Below are 15,956 nucleotides of genomic sequence, written 5' to 3' on the forward strand. Positions count from 1 at the left end.
GTATATCCTTGGCAGCGCACTGACCGGCCATGGGAAAGCTCGGACGAGTTGCGGCTAATGAGTGGCGGTTCATGACGTCATCGCGTGGCACCACTACTCCTTCCGGAGCATGTGCGTGGTCCCTATGTGCGCTGTTATTCGATGCCCAGCTGCTGGGGCGATGCTGGGGCGGCTTGGCTTGCGTGTCGACAGAGAGAGCTCTGCGTGCCTTCTGCAGCATGCGCGCCATAGTTTCGCCACCACTGCCATAGAGTATTTAACTCAAACATTGTCACCTTAGTATCTGCACAATGACTGGATTTCTTGCAGGCTGCCATGCTGATGCACAATGTGCTGACAAGGATTCAGATGAATGTCACGTGACCACTAGATAAAAGTACAAAAAGCTACTTTTAAATTTTTTTTTTGTCTTTGGAAAAATGATTTACTCTTATCCTCTTCCTGCACCTCACTTAGATCATTTTCCACAATTTGGGGTTATATCTACTTTAAGAGCATCCATATTTAAAGAGAAAGGAATATATAGTGGGATTGTGTATACTTTTTTATGTTTCATTTAAATGTTAAAACAATTTATGTCATTTATCGAAATGTTCAAACAAATCCGTTTTTCTTTTTCTGTGGTCGGGTATATGAAATGCTGTGTATGTGTTTTAGCCAGGGGCAGACTGACAACTCATGGGGCCCCCGGGCAATAGGGGATTATGGGGCCCCTGTGTCCTCGCCCACACTCAAATCACACCCAAAAAAGCCTATGAAAGGTACCAGGGACATCTCATGGGGCCCCCTACTGACCCCGGGCCCTCGGGCAGTGCCCGAGTTCCCCAATGGTCAGTCCACCCTTGGTTTTAGCATGTACTCCCAGAATGCACAAGTGTGATGGGGCCCTTAGAGTTTCCTCTTAAACACTATCAGTCAACAATTGGACAGGACACAGGGACTAATCTGGGTGGTAATTCAGAGCCAGATCTTTTTCATTTAAAAATTAGATGGATCTTTATTATTGTTCTCTTTTGAAATCATTTAATTTGTGTTATCGTCCTATTTTTAGCCTGCAGGAAACCCTCTCTAATTCAATTTCTGTTCAAGAAGCCTATAAACAAGCAGCCATTATTTGGGTTCCTTTGTACTTATTATACGTTGTACATCCCTGGTTTATGTTGGCTGACATGAATTACATTTTCTTTTCTTATTTGTTCTTTCTTTATTTTAATTCTTATATAGAATATTTATATTCTTATTTTATGCATCAAAGCTTTCTTCAACTGCGATGTTTTATTTTGCTGTACTTGTGTGCTTTATTGTGCTCTTTTAATTCAGTTTTTTTGGGGGGCTGACTAAATTAATTATCTCCTAGATTGTAAGCTCCCAGGATCAGGGCCCTCCTATCCCTCTTGTATTGAACTGTATTGTTGCTGTGTTGTCCCCCGTTATATTGTAAAGCGCTGAGCAAACTGTTGGCGCTAAATAAATCCTGTATAATAATAATAATATATAAATCCTGTATAATAATAATAATAATAATATATAAATCCTGTATAATAATAATAATATATAAATCCTGTATAATAATAATAATAATAATATATAAATCCTGTATAATAATAGTAATAAATTATATTGGGGCGGCACAGTGGCTTAGTGGTTAGCACATCTGCCTTGCAGTAAAATGGGTCATGGCTTCAATTCCTGACCATGGTGCCTCCTGCATGGAGTTTGCATGTGCTCCCTGTGCTTGGGAAGGGTTTCCTTTGGGTGCTCCAGTTTCCAAAGACATGCTGGTAGATTAATTGGATCCTGTCTAAATTGTCCTAGTATGTGTATGTATGAATGTGAGTTAGGGACCAGGGGCGGACTGACCATTTGGAAAGTCGAGCACTGCCCGAGGGCCCGGGGCCAGTAGGGGGCCCCATGAGATGCTCCTGGTACCTTTTTCATAGGCTTTTTTTAATTTGGCCAAGGACACAGGGGCCCCATGATCCCCTATTGCCCGGGGGCCCCATGAATTGTCAGTCCGCCCCTGTTAGGGACTTTAGATTGTACGCCCCTTGAGGGTTAGGGACTGATGTGAATGTTCAATATATATGTAAAGTGCTGCGTAAATGGATGGCGCTATATAAGTACCTGAAATAAATAAATATAGTCATGACCAAAAATATTGCCCCTCCACCTGCATTTCTGTCTGATAATGCACAACTTTGCCCAGGAAATTGTTGCAATTACAAATGTTTCTGCGTTCTCATGTTTATTTCTTTTGTTTGTATTGGTATGACCAGGGGCGGACTGACAACTCATGGGGCCCCGGGCAATAGGGGATCATGGGGCCCCTGTGTCCTTGCCCAAACTCAAAAAAGCCTATGAAAAAGGTACCAGGAGCATCTCATGGGGCCCCCTACTGACCCCCCAGGCAATAGGGGATCATGGGGACCCTGTGTCCTTGCCCAAACTCAAAAAAGCCTATGAAAAAGGTACCAGGAGCATCTCATGGGGCCCCCTACTGACCCCCCGGGCAATAGGGGATCATGGGGACCCTGTGTCCTTGCCCAAACTCAAAAAAGCCTATGAAAAAGGTACCAGGAGCATCTCATGGGGCCCCCTACTGACCCCCCGGGCAATAGGGGATCATGGGGACCCTGTGTCCTTGCCCAAACTCAAAAAAGCCTATGAAAAAAGTACCAGGGGCATCTTATGGGGCCTCCTACTGACCCCGGGCCCTCGGGTAGTGCCCGAGTTTCCAATTGGTCAGTCCGCCCCTGGGTATGACACAACAAAGTGGAGAAACAAAAAGCCAAATTTGACACATTCCACGCAAAACCCCCAAAAATGGACAAAATGATTGGCACCTTCTCAAAATTGTATGAAATAATTGCATTCCAAGTTTGTGATGCTTCTGTAATTTGTAAATAAACTCACCTGTATCCATGAATAGGTGCTGACAATATAGAAGTCGCACCGTCAACCAGTTAAAATGGTGAAAATTTTATAAAATGATTGGCAACCTCAATTTAATATTTGGTAGCGCACACCCCTTGGAAAAAATTACTGAAATCAATTGCTTCTTGTAACCATCAAGGAGTTTATTTTACACCTCTCTAATGGAATTTTTGACCACTGCTGTTTTGAGATCTCTCCACAGTTGGGGATCATATCTGACACCTCCGTATAAGAGCTCATTTTTATTATTTGTGCATTAACCTCCTTGGCGGTATTCCCGAGTGTAGCTCGGGGTAACATTTCAGTACCACAAACGGTAACCCCGAGCTACACTCGGGAATACCATGCGGCACTGCTCCGGCATTTGTTCTTCACGTACCTTACCCTGCGCTCCCGCGATGTGTCCCCTGCAGCGTCCCCGGCCATCTCCTCCGGCCGATGCCGGCATCCGGCTTCTGTGTCCTGTCCCTGTGACGTCGGGACGTACGGGCGCTGCTGGCGGCGGGAAATTTAAAAATTTTAAAAAATGTCTTTTTTTTTTTTTACATTTTACATAGTAAAACATTGCTGTCTCAACCAATTTCACATACATCTTGTCCCTAATGCTTTGTCCGGCGCCCTGCCTGCATTTTGACTGTTCTTTCTGCCTGGAAACTGAGAAATGTCCATGGCATCCAAAAAGTGTCCCTTTAGGTCAAAAGCGGTTTTAGACCGGCTAGAGAACAGCGATAGTAAATCAGAACCACTTGCAGAATTGAGTGATAATGATTCGTGGGGGAAATTCGTCATCAGACACTGAAAACGATTTTGCGACTTTGCTCAGTGATGTGCGAACTTGGCGCTATATTTCACATTTCAGTGTTTTTGGTTTGATTATAATATTGAATTAAATTTATTATTATTATATTATTATTTTTTATGATTATTTATTAAATTATAATTTATGATTACGTGTTTCAAATTTTATCATACCCGGGATGTTTACTAGACTCTTGTTCAGACAGATTTCAGTGAGTTATTCCTAAGAATTACAGGCCTACAATAAAAAAACTACATATTTCCATGCAAAAAAATGGTACCGCTTTCAGCACCAAAAATCGGAAAGAATCATACCGCCGAGGAGGTTAAAATAAAGTTATTTGCTCCGAGGAGATGAAAACTTCAAAATCTCCTAGAAAAAGAGGGCCTCAAGGTCTCAAAAGCAGTAGTCTGGGACTCCCAAATCAAACACCTATATGCATACCAAACTGAAGAAATTTGTTATGGATTTAACCAGGACTCATGGTTTTTTTATATATATATATATATATATGTAAATACTTGTTAATAGTGTATCGGCATAGATACACAGGCTGATGGTAAAAAGGGTATTCAATGAACAGCTTCTTTAATGAAAAAACATCTTTAAAAACATACAAAACAAAACAATGAAGCACCACACATCCACAGATCCCATACTAAACCCCTAAGGGTGAGGAACATAGTGAACCAAACATTGAAATATGTATTATTCCAAAGTAACTATATCAGCTTCGTATTGCAGGGTAGAACCAATAAAGCCCCCATTATAAGAGACAATTCATGAATTGTAGTAATGCGCCTTTCAAAGGGGACGTGCTTGGTAGATGAAAAGTATATATATAACGTAAACATGCAGTCCAGAGGAGGAACTTGATGCTATGTCAACCTCCCTCATGCATTGAATAGATGACCCAGAGCGTCTTGTAATAAATGGTTGCAGAGCCCAAATGGAAGACAGTGATTATTTTATATTCCAGAGGAGGAAACAAGTTAAATTTGAGTATAATGTGGTATAAATTGTTGCACATCTTCACCCCCCCCCCTCTAGCACCCAAAAGGAATAGGGGGAATAGGGGTGCTATCCCAGGGAGGATTAGAATGAACAAGACCTCCATCATACATGAACAGCGTTGGTTTTCCAATGGCAATGATGTAGACAAGTGAAGAAACAGTCCCTTAGATTAGACAAAGGAATAAGGGTGCCATCCCAGGGGGGGTTTGAGTGAACACAGCCTCCCTCATACATAGACCAAATACATCTTCCAGTAGCAACTGTGTAAATACATGAATGGAGCAGTCCCTAGGAGCATACTAGAGCATGGGTCCCTTTAAGTAAATACAGTTCATGATACAGGAGCTGAATCCAGTGTGGATTAATACTTATCAGGCTGAGGCATGAGCCATCATTGGTGGATCTGGGGGTGTGGAGGCGCCCTTCCTGACCGGTTTCGCCGGTGTAAACCAGCTGCTTCAGAGGTAGGCTTCAAAATTGTTTTGAGCTGAAAACTTCCATATTATCTAGACCAGGGGTCCTCAAACTACGGCCCGCATGCGGCCCGCTGAGGACATTTATCTGGCCCGCCGGGTGTTTTGAAATATTTGGCATCCCCCTGCGTACATTCACGGCGGCATCCCCTGCGTACTTTCATGGCGTCTAGTCTTGTATGGTCTGCGGTGGTGTCTTTGGTCGGTGTTCAGACAGGGAAGCGGTATCCTAACGGAAGTACCCAAGTGCAGTCTGGGGACGGTTCCGTTACATACGATGGCGCGGAATGGTAGACAGTCCTTAGAGATAATTCCCCTAGAAAGACAAGCAGTATATTCTAAATTTGCTGGAGGAAGGGGGTGTATTTCACTTTTTGGCCAGCCTGGAGGTAAGCTTTAAAGTATACATTAAAGTTGGATTCTTGCCTAACCACATCTATTTTTAAAAATGTTGCCTACCCTGTGTTTACAAAAAAAATGCCTTTTTTTCAGCCTACACAGGCCTGATCACATGATGCCACAGCTCTGGCTTCTCAGTGTCAGGGAGCAGGGAGATGAGGGAGCACTGACAATTCCTGGGAGTTCCGGGAGCAATTATGTCACCCATAGGCTGCCAATCATTGTCCGTGCTTCCTCCTCTCCCCTGCAGCTGTTGCTCACTGATACAGGGGAGCCGGAGCTGCAGGATTATGTGAGTGTGGGCAGCATAGCTAGCAGGAGGAGGGTGGGGACACATTTAAGAAAAATTATGGATAAGCAGCAATTCCACTTATATTCTAACATTTAAATTACATTGCCCATATATTTTCCTTCATGTTTTTGAAATGTACAAAAATGACCTGTTTTGTTTTAATGTATAGAGATTGGCTCCGCTTTGTCTTTGCTGCTAATTCAGATTAGTATTTAGAGAATGCAGAGCTGTTAAGACAGTTAAATTGCAACCGAGATCCTTGTCTTAAAAAAGAAATCTTGGAGGGCACGGTAAAGCTACTCCAAGAAGAGGACAGTTGATATCCAGCCATGGGAATTTTGACTAACGGGTGTGTTAAACTGCTGTTTGATGCTTAAACCGCCACAAAGAAAAGCAGTAAAAGCCATGGATTAAAGTTACCATTCAAACTTTGCCAATCCTACTCCCGTTTTTTTTTTTATTTTAACCACCAGCATTTAAAAAATCACACACACCTATAATGATCAACAAATAAATAAAAAAAAAAAAACACCAACCACCAAAAATCTACCTTTTTTTGTAGTCATCCTGCCCATAACAACCAACTTCACTCATGTTTCTTCTTTCAGTTTTGGTAAAGTAAGGAATAGTTAAAATCTCAATCATGTTTTTTTTTTTTTTCATTTTCCCATTTTGTGTCCTATTGGGGAGATTGGAGAGATTACCTTCACTTCCTATCCTGTAGGATCAACAGGCAATAAGGTGAGAACTTTCCAAAGTGATGTAAATTTGTTCTTAAACAGTTGTCACCCATTAGAAGATCTTGGACAAATCTCTTTTTCCACTTGGATCCTAAAATCTTGTGAATCTTTGCTCCTTCATCAGGTTCTTTCCTAGGATGCCTCTTTGTAGACCTTGGTGGTCTCGTAATTTTTTGGGATAACTATTATGCCATTTTTGAGGGCATTTATTACTATAAAAGAACATTCTTATTCCTTTTCTCTAAGACGTGACTGAGATGGTAATAAACAAGTTTTTTTGTTTTTTTTTTAAGTCCACAAACGTGCGAATAACGAAAAAACCCCTAAGTGAATCACAATCAAAAAGTGCAAGTGCAAAACACCGCACGAAAAAGTGCACTTAGGGGTGTGCTTTGTCCTTCCCCCAAAGGGGATGGACCTCTACCCTGATCCCCCGGGGCACGAAGCTCCTGACAGGGACAAGGTTCCCATTTGGTCCACCTAGCCAAAAGGCCTGGCGGACCACCGTTCCTTGTGGCCAGCCGAAGCCGGCCACACAGTACTTGGTCAGGGGGCTCTCCCGGAGAGAAAACCCCCTAGGGACAGGGGAGGAAGGAACCAAAAGGCCACACATCCTCCCCCTAGACTTCAGGGCAGGCCCGAGGACCCACACCCTCCATCCTGTGAGGAAATAAAACACACACATAAGAGTGAAAAGTGACAAAACGTGGGAGATAAATAAATAAATAAATAAATAAAAATTAAAAAAGTGGTCGTGCCAAATGTGCACAGACCAGGCCCAAAAAACATTGCCCCGAACTTAGCCAGAAGGCCTGGTCCCAAGGGCGCTGTGCAGAAAAAAGTGTTTAAACTCAGTGACCATGTGCCTTTTCACGCCTTGGGGTCCCACACCCAAGTGTTACTAAGAGCACCCCTGAGGTGACCACTCTCAGGGGGCACTGGTTTGCGGACTTTCTGCTTTCCCGGCCCCTGGCCAGACAAGGTAGAGCCGCTCAAATCAGGAGTACTGGGCCCCTCTGGCGTTCCAAAGGGGAATTACTCCCGGGCCCCAACTCTCTATGGGCACCACGGTTTCTGTTCCCCCCCCGTATTAACCATCAGGACCCCCATCATACCAGCAGGGGTACTATACAACCAGTCATCCCCGCAAAGCTAGAATGACCGTGGAGCACCCCTGCTGGACACTGATAAGAACAGATACTACACTTGATCTTAGCCAAATGGCCGAGAAGCGATGGTAATAAACAAGTATTGATTAAAACCCCTTTAGGAGCCCTAGTTGCCCAAGGTTCTTATTGTTGGCCTTGTGTTCACCCAGGGAGGGCTTATGGTTCAAGTGATGGTGTAACAGGTCTTTGTTATAAAAAAACCTTTTTGATAAACACCTCCTATATCCTCATAATAAAACACAGACAAAAAACAAGGCAAAGAAAGAACATTTAATGGGACTTTAAATTAGGTACATTTGCAAAAAAAGATTTATGGCACAATAGATGAAAGTCTATTGTGCAATTTATAAAAAGGCAAGCTGATTTGTAAAGACTACCACATATCGCTATGCAATCTATATGATATTCAAATAATAATGCATGTATAAATTCCATTTTTCCAAGTATTTAACAAAATACATAATAATGGGTACATCGTTTGGCTCGACGCGTTTCATAATAAAGCAGATCCCCTGTTGAGTCTTCCTCATTTCACTGTAGAATCAGCACCAAATAATGGAGATATATTATCCTATAAAATAATGGTGTTAAACTGAATTGTGCATAGCAAACAGCTGGTCATTGATTGCTGAGGTGTAATCTATGAGGGTTTAAAGTTGCAACTCTCTCTATTAGACCCAAAAACAAAACAATATCATATTGCAGCTTACAAATTCTTTATTGCGGGCAATGATGTTAGTTTTTTTTTTTTAGGCTTTTTTCCCTTTATTTTCATCTGTTGACCCTGCCATTAACTCTGTTATATTTCAATGACCAAGCCGCCCAGCAAAAATGACAGTTAGAGGGTTGAGACAAACCATTTACCACTGATAGGGGTACTTACAATGATCAGCTTTTATTTATTTATGTAAAACCTTTATCCTAAAATGGAAAAAAAATGTTTCTGTAACTGCTTAATCGCTTGCCGACCAACCTCTGTAGAAATACGGTGGCAGGGCGGTACAGCTGCACAAAACCACGTTTTAAAACGTGATTTTGTAAAACAGGTAGGGGCCATGCGCGAGGCGCTTGCCCGCCCTACCCGTCAAGCCGATCGCGGGTGTCAGTCGCCGGGTCACGACCGGTCATTACCTGCCGTGTCCCGGCGATTACCGGCAATCACTGACAGAGAGCACGGCTGCAGTCTTTACACTGCAGCTGTGCTTTCTGTCAGTTCCCTGTCAGCTCCTGACATGCTGATCCGGAGAGAAGAGTTTATCTCTCCGGATCAGCGTGTTCCCGTGCAGTACACACCCCTGCCCCCTAGTAAAACACTCCCCTCACACAGTTAACCCTTTCATTGAATAATAAAGTTAACCCCTTCCTCCCCAGTGCCATTAGTACAGTGTCAGTGGTTTTTTTTTTTTGCACTGATCACTGTATTGGTGTCACTGGGGATGTCAGTGACCCCAAGTCAGTTCTCCCCCAGTGTCAGAATGTCCGCCGCAGTCCCGCAGTCCTGCCATAAGTCACTGATCGCCGCCATAAGTCGCTGATCACCGCCATTATTAGTATAAAAAAAATTTAAAATCCCAGTATCTTTCCTGCCATTTGTAAACGCTATAAGTTTCACGTAAACCAATTAATTTACACGTATTGGGTTTTTTTTTAGCAAAGACATGTCACAGAATGCATTTTGGCAGAAATTTATGACTAATTTTGATTTTTACATTTTTTTTTACTGGACAAGTTTTATATCAAAAAGTCCAAAATATTGTTTTTTTTCCTCAAAATTGTCAGCCTTTTTTCTTTTATAGCGCAAAAATTAAAAATGCACAGGCAATCAAATGCCACCGAAAGAAAGCTCTATTTGTGGGAAAAAAAGGATGTACATTTCATTTACATTGCATGACCGCGCAATTGTCCGTTAAACTAGCACAGCGCTGTATAGCAAAATAATTTCGTAAATTGCAGTATCTATACCATAGTTTGTAGACGCTATAACTTCCACACAAAGCAATCAATATACACTTATTGGGATTTTTTTTACCAAAAACATGGAGCAGAATACATTTTGGCCTAAATTTATAACCAACTTTGAGTTTAGTATATATTTTTTATGGCTGAAATTAAAAAATATAGTTTTTCTTCAAAATGTTTGGTCTTTTTTTGTTTATAGCGTGAAAAATAAAAAGCGCACAGGTGATCAAATACCACCGAAAGAAAGCTCTATTTGTGTGAAAAAAAGGACGTAAATTTCGTTTGGGTGCAGCATTGCATGACCGCGCAATTATCAGTTGAATTAGTGCAGCGCCAAGTAGCAAAAAGAGGCCTGGTCATTAAGGGGGGTAAATCCTCAGGAGGCCAAGTGCTTAAAAGTGTTAACTGGAGTTTGGCTTTAATTTGCTAGTCAAGTCCATCTAAGACTACCCTCTCCGGACTGAAAATGCTAATTTCCAAAGGTGTCTCCATTGCTAATTCATCCAAAGTGGAGACACCCTTAGTCCTCATGCTCACTGGACTTTTTTACAGCAACTAATTTTGGCTTTTGAAGTTTTTTTTACTTTTTTTCTACAGCTAGTAAACCCCCCAGCATGTTATCCTATGTGTCCATACACACAGACTGTAATCAACATTTTTTGGCAGGGGCGTTTTTTGGATGGAGAAAAAAAACAGAACTAGTGGGTTTCTAGAGGAGTTTTTTAGCTGTAAAAACGCTCTAACACTGAAAAATGTGGTAAAATATGGTAATTTATGGTAAAATGCCGCAAACCAGCGTTTTTTTCACTTTTTTAACAAAAAAAACCTTATTTGGTAAAAAAAACTCTAAAAACGCTAAAAAAAATGCTAAAAAATACAAACACGGAAAAATGTGGGAAAACGCCGGTAAACGTAGCAAAACATCGCTAAACGCTAATGCAAAAATGCTAAAAAAAAGCTGAAAAATGCTTTACACAGCTAACATTACCATTGTTATCAAAACACCCAGTGTGCATGGAGCCTAAGACACAAAGGGAGGGATTTACTAAACCGGGTGCACTCAGAATCTGGTTCAGCTGTGCATGGCAGCCAATCAGCTGCTAACTTCAACTTGTTCAATTAAGCTTTGGCAATAAAACCTGGAAGCTGATTGGTTTCTATGCAGAGTTGCACAAGATTTTGCACCCTCCAGTTTTAGTGAATCTCCCCACTGCGTGTATTGGTAGGATCAACAGGTAAAAATAAAAGAAGGAAAAAAGCCTAAAAAATTAAAAATAACACAACCACAACATTAAAGGATTGGTACGCTACAATATATTAATTTTTGGGGGTCTTAATACCACTTATAGAGATGTTCTTAAAGTGGTTGTAAAGGTTCAAGATTTTTTACCTTCATGCTTTCTATGCATGAAGGTAAAAAATCTTCTTTCCAACACTTACCTGAACCCCATCTGGATCAAGCAATGCACAGGAAAGCCTTGGTTCTCCGGGGACTCTCAATACTGATTGGCTGAGGCAGCAGCAGGAGCCATTGGCTCCCACTGCTGTCAATCACAGCCAGTGAGCCAATCAGGAGAGGGAGGGGGTGAGGCCAAGCCGCGGCTCTGTGTATGAATGGACATGCAGAGGCACAGCTCAGGAGAACGCCTGCTGGGGTGCCCCCATAGCAAGTTGCTTGGTGTGGAGACACCCGATGTGGGGGGGGGGCCAGGAGAGCTGGCAGGCGGCATGAGAAGAGGATCTGGGAGTACCCTGTGCAGGTAAGTATGTCATGTTTGTTATTTTAAAAAAAACAAGATTTTAGTATCACTTTAAGTGATGTTAACCCATCAACACAATAAAAAAAAATTTAAAATTTTTAGAAATACTGGTACCTTAAAAGTCATATTTCCTTTTCCTAAAAACTTTGTATTCAAAGTGAACTAAATTTCCTTTTAATCAGTTGTCACCCCTTCAATGGTTACCACTTTATTCGTGTTCTGTTGACAACTTACATTTTTAAAAATGTTCTCTCACTTTTAGTCCCAAAGACAGTGGGCGAAAAAAAAAAAGTGAACCTCCTTAAGAGCAATAAAATGTGACCCCCCCAACTCCTCACCATTTTATCCAAAACTGAAAAAAAAAGTTTGAGTGTTAGATACAGCTTAAGAAAAATAATTTTTCATTTGGAATATAAGCTACCATGCTGGTAACTACCATGAAGGTCAGGTTCTTCAACAAGGGTTCCATGGAGCCCTTGAGTTCCTCCAAAGATTTCAAGGGTTTCCTTGAACAATAAGCAATTTCTGTCTCTCAGATAAGTTCCCACTGACACCAATGATCTTTTTATCTATCTGTAAGATGATAATTCTTCCCAATGACCACAAGTGTAAGGAGCATTCTTCCCACCGACCATCACACTAATGTATAATGAGCTGTAGACATAGTCATTTTAGCAGGGGTTCCCTGAGACCAGAAAATTATGTCAAGGGTTCCTCCATGTTTAAAGGTTGAAATAGGCTGGTATAGGTACAGGATTTAAATTTTAGAAATTATTCATACAAATCTATATATCAGACCTTCAAAAGGAAGAGTTGTGGATGAGAATTCTGGTTAGGGAACAGAGACCAGGGTACAGTTGGCACATAATATGCTCTGAAGATCTCAAAACATCCATATTATCTAGGCTTCAATTTTATATGGTCACGTGTAATGGTAGACAGTCCTTAAAATGTGACTCCCTCTAACCCCTCGCCATTTTATCCCAAACTGAAAACAAAGTTTGTTTGATACACTTTAAGAAAAATAATTTTTCTTTTGGAAAATAAGCTACCAGGTTGGTAGCTACCATGAAGATAAGATGAATACTCTAGGTCACAGGCGTCAAGCTGGTGGCCCTCCAGCTGTTGCCAAACTACAAGTCCCATGAGGCAATGCAAAATTGACAGTTACAAGCATGACTCCCAAAGGCAGAAGCATGATGGGACTTGTAGTTTGGCAACAGCTGGAGGGCCACCAGTTTGACACCCCTGCTCTAGGTAGTTAAATGGTAAAAATTATTCAGACAAATCTCTACCTTAGACCTTCAAAAGGAACAGTTTGTGGAAGAGCAATCTGGTTCGGGAAGAGAGACTGAGGTACGGTTGTGGATCGTATCTAACTCCTCCGTATAAGAACTCATTATTATTATTTGTGCATTAAAATAAAGTTATTTTCTCCTAATATGCTCCAAGGAGCTGAAAAACGTCCACATTATCTAGACTTTGATTTGATACGGTGGCGCAGAATGATAGACAGTCCTTAGAGATAATTCCACGCACGCCGCTTTGCTCCAGAAGAGCTGCCTTCCTACCTTTCCCCGTTATAGATTCCTCTCAATTAAAATTGTCTCCACTCAGCAAAAACTGTTTCTGCACTGTAATGAAATAATGAACTAATGATATGCAGAGGAGGACTTGTGATCTTTTTAATTATTCTATACTTCATTTTTAAAAGGGCCATTTGAAAAAGCACTATTGTAATTGACTGCCATAAATCAGTCACAGCATTTTAAAGATCGTAAATATTCTAACTTTTAAAAGACAACGAAATGCTAAATATTCCATGAAATCTTTTTTACCTTTTTTTTTTTTTTCTTTCTCCTGTTCCGATAATATAGTCTGCGAGTAGAAAGATAGGGCTCCATTTTTTTTTTTTATTTTAAATAAAAAAGTAAATTTGTTGTCCCTGAGTGGAATTAAATATTCTGAATGTCAGCGGCAGAAAATGGAATTAAAGGCAGGATCTTTTTATTGTTTTTTAAGGTCATTAGGCTGCGAATTCTATAATTATGGAAATTGTCCGTCCACTTCAGCCGAGTGTTTGTGCCTCTCCATAAGGTTGTCGAATGTTCAATCAGCCTCTCTCGTGGGAAAGTTAGGTCATAACTGCAAGTGTACCAGCAAAATTGAATTAACCAGTAAAATGTCATCAGTATTTATAGCTGGGAGGCATCTGTAAAAGTGCAGGGCAAAGAAGTTATGTAGAAGTCAGAAGGGAAAAAATGGCTTTCTTGTGACAAAAGAGGATTTGAAAGAGATAGAAGGGTATAATGAATACCGGCTATTGAGCGGTGTTCCAAAGAGCCAGTTGTTGAGATGTCAAATATTGATTTTCCTGGGTATGCTTTCAGACTACATATGCAATTGTTTGTATTTGCTGTCTACATAGTACAAAAATATTTGTTGTTGAAGGTTACAACGCCGGATATAAAGCACCTCGCAGAGCCGTATTTTTACCGGAATACTTCTGGAGCCGGTAGAGGTCAAAGTTGTATTTATGCACCAGGTGATAATAAAAAGGGTTTCTTTAGCTGCACAAACAAGATATATTTTAACCCACAATCATTACCTTGCTACTGTCTTAAATGGAAAAGGGCGCTTGTTTTAGCGCTAGCGTTTTTAGTAAGTTTTTAGCGCTAGCGTTTTTAGTAAGTTTTTAGCGCTAGCGTTTTTAGTAAGTACACACCCTTACTACAATAAAAACAAAAAAAAAATTGCACTATAGGTGAAAACAATTTCAATACTGGTGCTGCTGCTCAAGTGTAATCCACTAATACGTGAAAAGAAAAATATATACACAAAGCTCAATAGTTTAACAAGGGGCAGACTGACCATTTGGAAACTCGGGCAGTGCCCGAGGGCCCGGGGTCAGTAGGGGGCACCATGAGATGCCCCTGGTACCTTTTTCATAGGCTTTTTTGAATTTGGGCAAGGACACAGGGGTCCCATGATCCCCTATTGCCTGGGGGGTCAGTAGGGGGCCCCATGAGATGCCCCTGGTACCATTTTCATAGGCTTTTTTGAATTTGGGCAAGGACACAGGGGCCCATATGATCCCCTATTGCCCGGGGGGTCAGTAGGGGGTCCCATGAGATGCCCCTGGTACCTTTTTCATAGGCTTTTTTGAATTTGGGCAAGGACACAGGGGCCCTTATGATCCCCTATTGCCCAGGGGGTCAGTAGGGGGCCCAATGAGATGCCCCTGGTACCTTTTTCATAGGTTTTTTTGAGTTTGGGCAAGGACACAGGGGCCCCATGATCCCCTATTGCCCGGGGGGTCAGTAGGGGGCCCCATGAGATGCCCCTGGTACCTTTTCATAGGCTTTTTTGAGTTTGGGCAAGGACACAGGGGCCCCATGATCCCCTATTGCCCGGGGGGTCAGTAGGGGGCCCCATGAGATGCCCCTGGTACCTTTTTCATAGGCTTTTTTGAGTTTGGGCAAGGACACAGGGGCCCCATGATCCCCTATTGCCCGGGGGCCCCATGAGTTGTCAGTCCTCCCCTGGGTATAACTGAACCTTATTATTAAATTAAAAAGTGTCCATAAAATGTCCAGTTTTGTGATAAAAATGCTTTAACCTCCCTGGCGGTCTGATTATGTCCATATTTCTGTGCTGAAAGCGGTACATTTTTTTGCATGGAAATATGTATTTTTTTTATTGTAGGCCTGTAATTCTTAGGAATAAAACCAAAAAAAACAAAAAGAGGGCGCACCGGCCTAGTGCATTATCGTTTAACCTCCCTAGCAGTCTAATTATGTCATATTTCTGTGCTCAAAGTGGTACATTAGCACATCACTTATTTATTTTAGGTACTTATATAGCGCCATCCATTTACGCAGCACTTTACATATATATAGTACATTCACATCAGTCCCTAACCCTCAAGGGGCGTACAATCTAAGGTCCCTAACTCACATTCATACATACACATACTAGGGACAATTTAGACAGGAGCCAATTAACCTACCAGCATGTCTTTGGAGTGTGGGAGGAAACCGGAGCAACTGGAGGAAGCCCACGCAGGCACAGGGAGAACATGCAAACTCCAGACAGGTGGTGCCGTGGCTGGGATTCGAACCAATGACCCGAGTACTGCCAGGCGGAAGTGCTAACCATTTAGCCACTGTGCTGCCCATCACTTGCAAAAAGAACATCTTTCCTGAAGCTTCGTGTATATCACGATCAATATTTTGGAGAAACGAGTGTCCACATTCTCAAGGTGACAATACAGGACAACAATGGCTATGGGTACAATTTGAAAACCCAACTTAAGCCAAAATGTTTTTGAAAAAACATTTGTTGAAGACAATGTGCCTTAAATGATATTCATGGCACATTGACTTCAACCACAGCGAATACTTTACTCCTGCGCTGG

General features: G+C 41.7%; 1 long non-coding RNA gene and 1 pseudogene across 1 annotated transcript in view; both read right to left on the bottom strand.

Annotated features, from left to right (window-relative positions):
* The window catches only part of LOC149445783 (uncharacterized), a 500,460-nt gene that overhangs the window by 349,571 nt on the left and 134,933 nt on the right, over positions 1–15,956 (bottom strand). The gene's annotated exons all lie outside the window — the stretch shown is intronic.
* Positions 7,724–7,887, bottom strand: LOC149445784 (U2 spliceosomal RNA; annotated as a pseudogene).

This window comes from Staurois parvus, unplaced genomic scaffold (assembly GCF_062004578.1).
Source record: "Staurois parvus isolate SC_StPar_1 unplaced genomic scaffold, SC_StPar_1.0 ptg000709l, whole genome shotgun sequence".
In the NCBI taxonomy this organism is placed as follows: Eukaryota; Metazoa; Chordata; class Amphibia; order Anura; family Ranidae; genus Staurois; species Staurois parvus.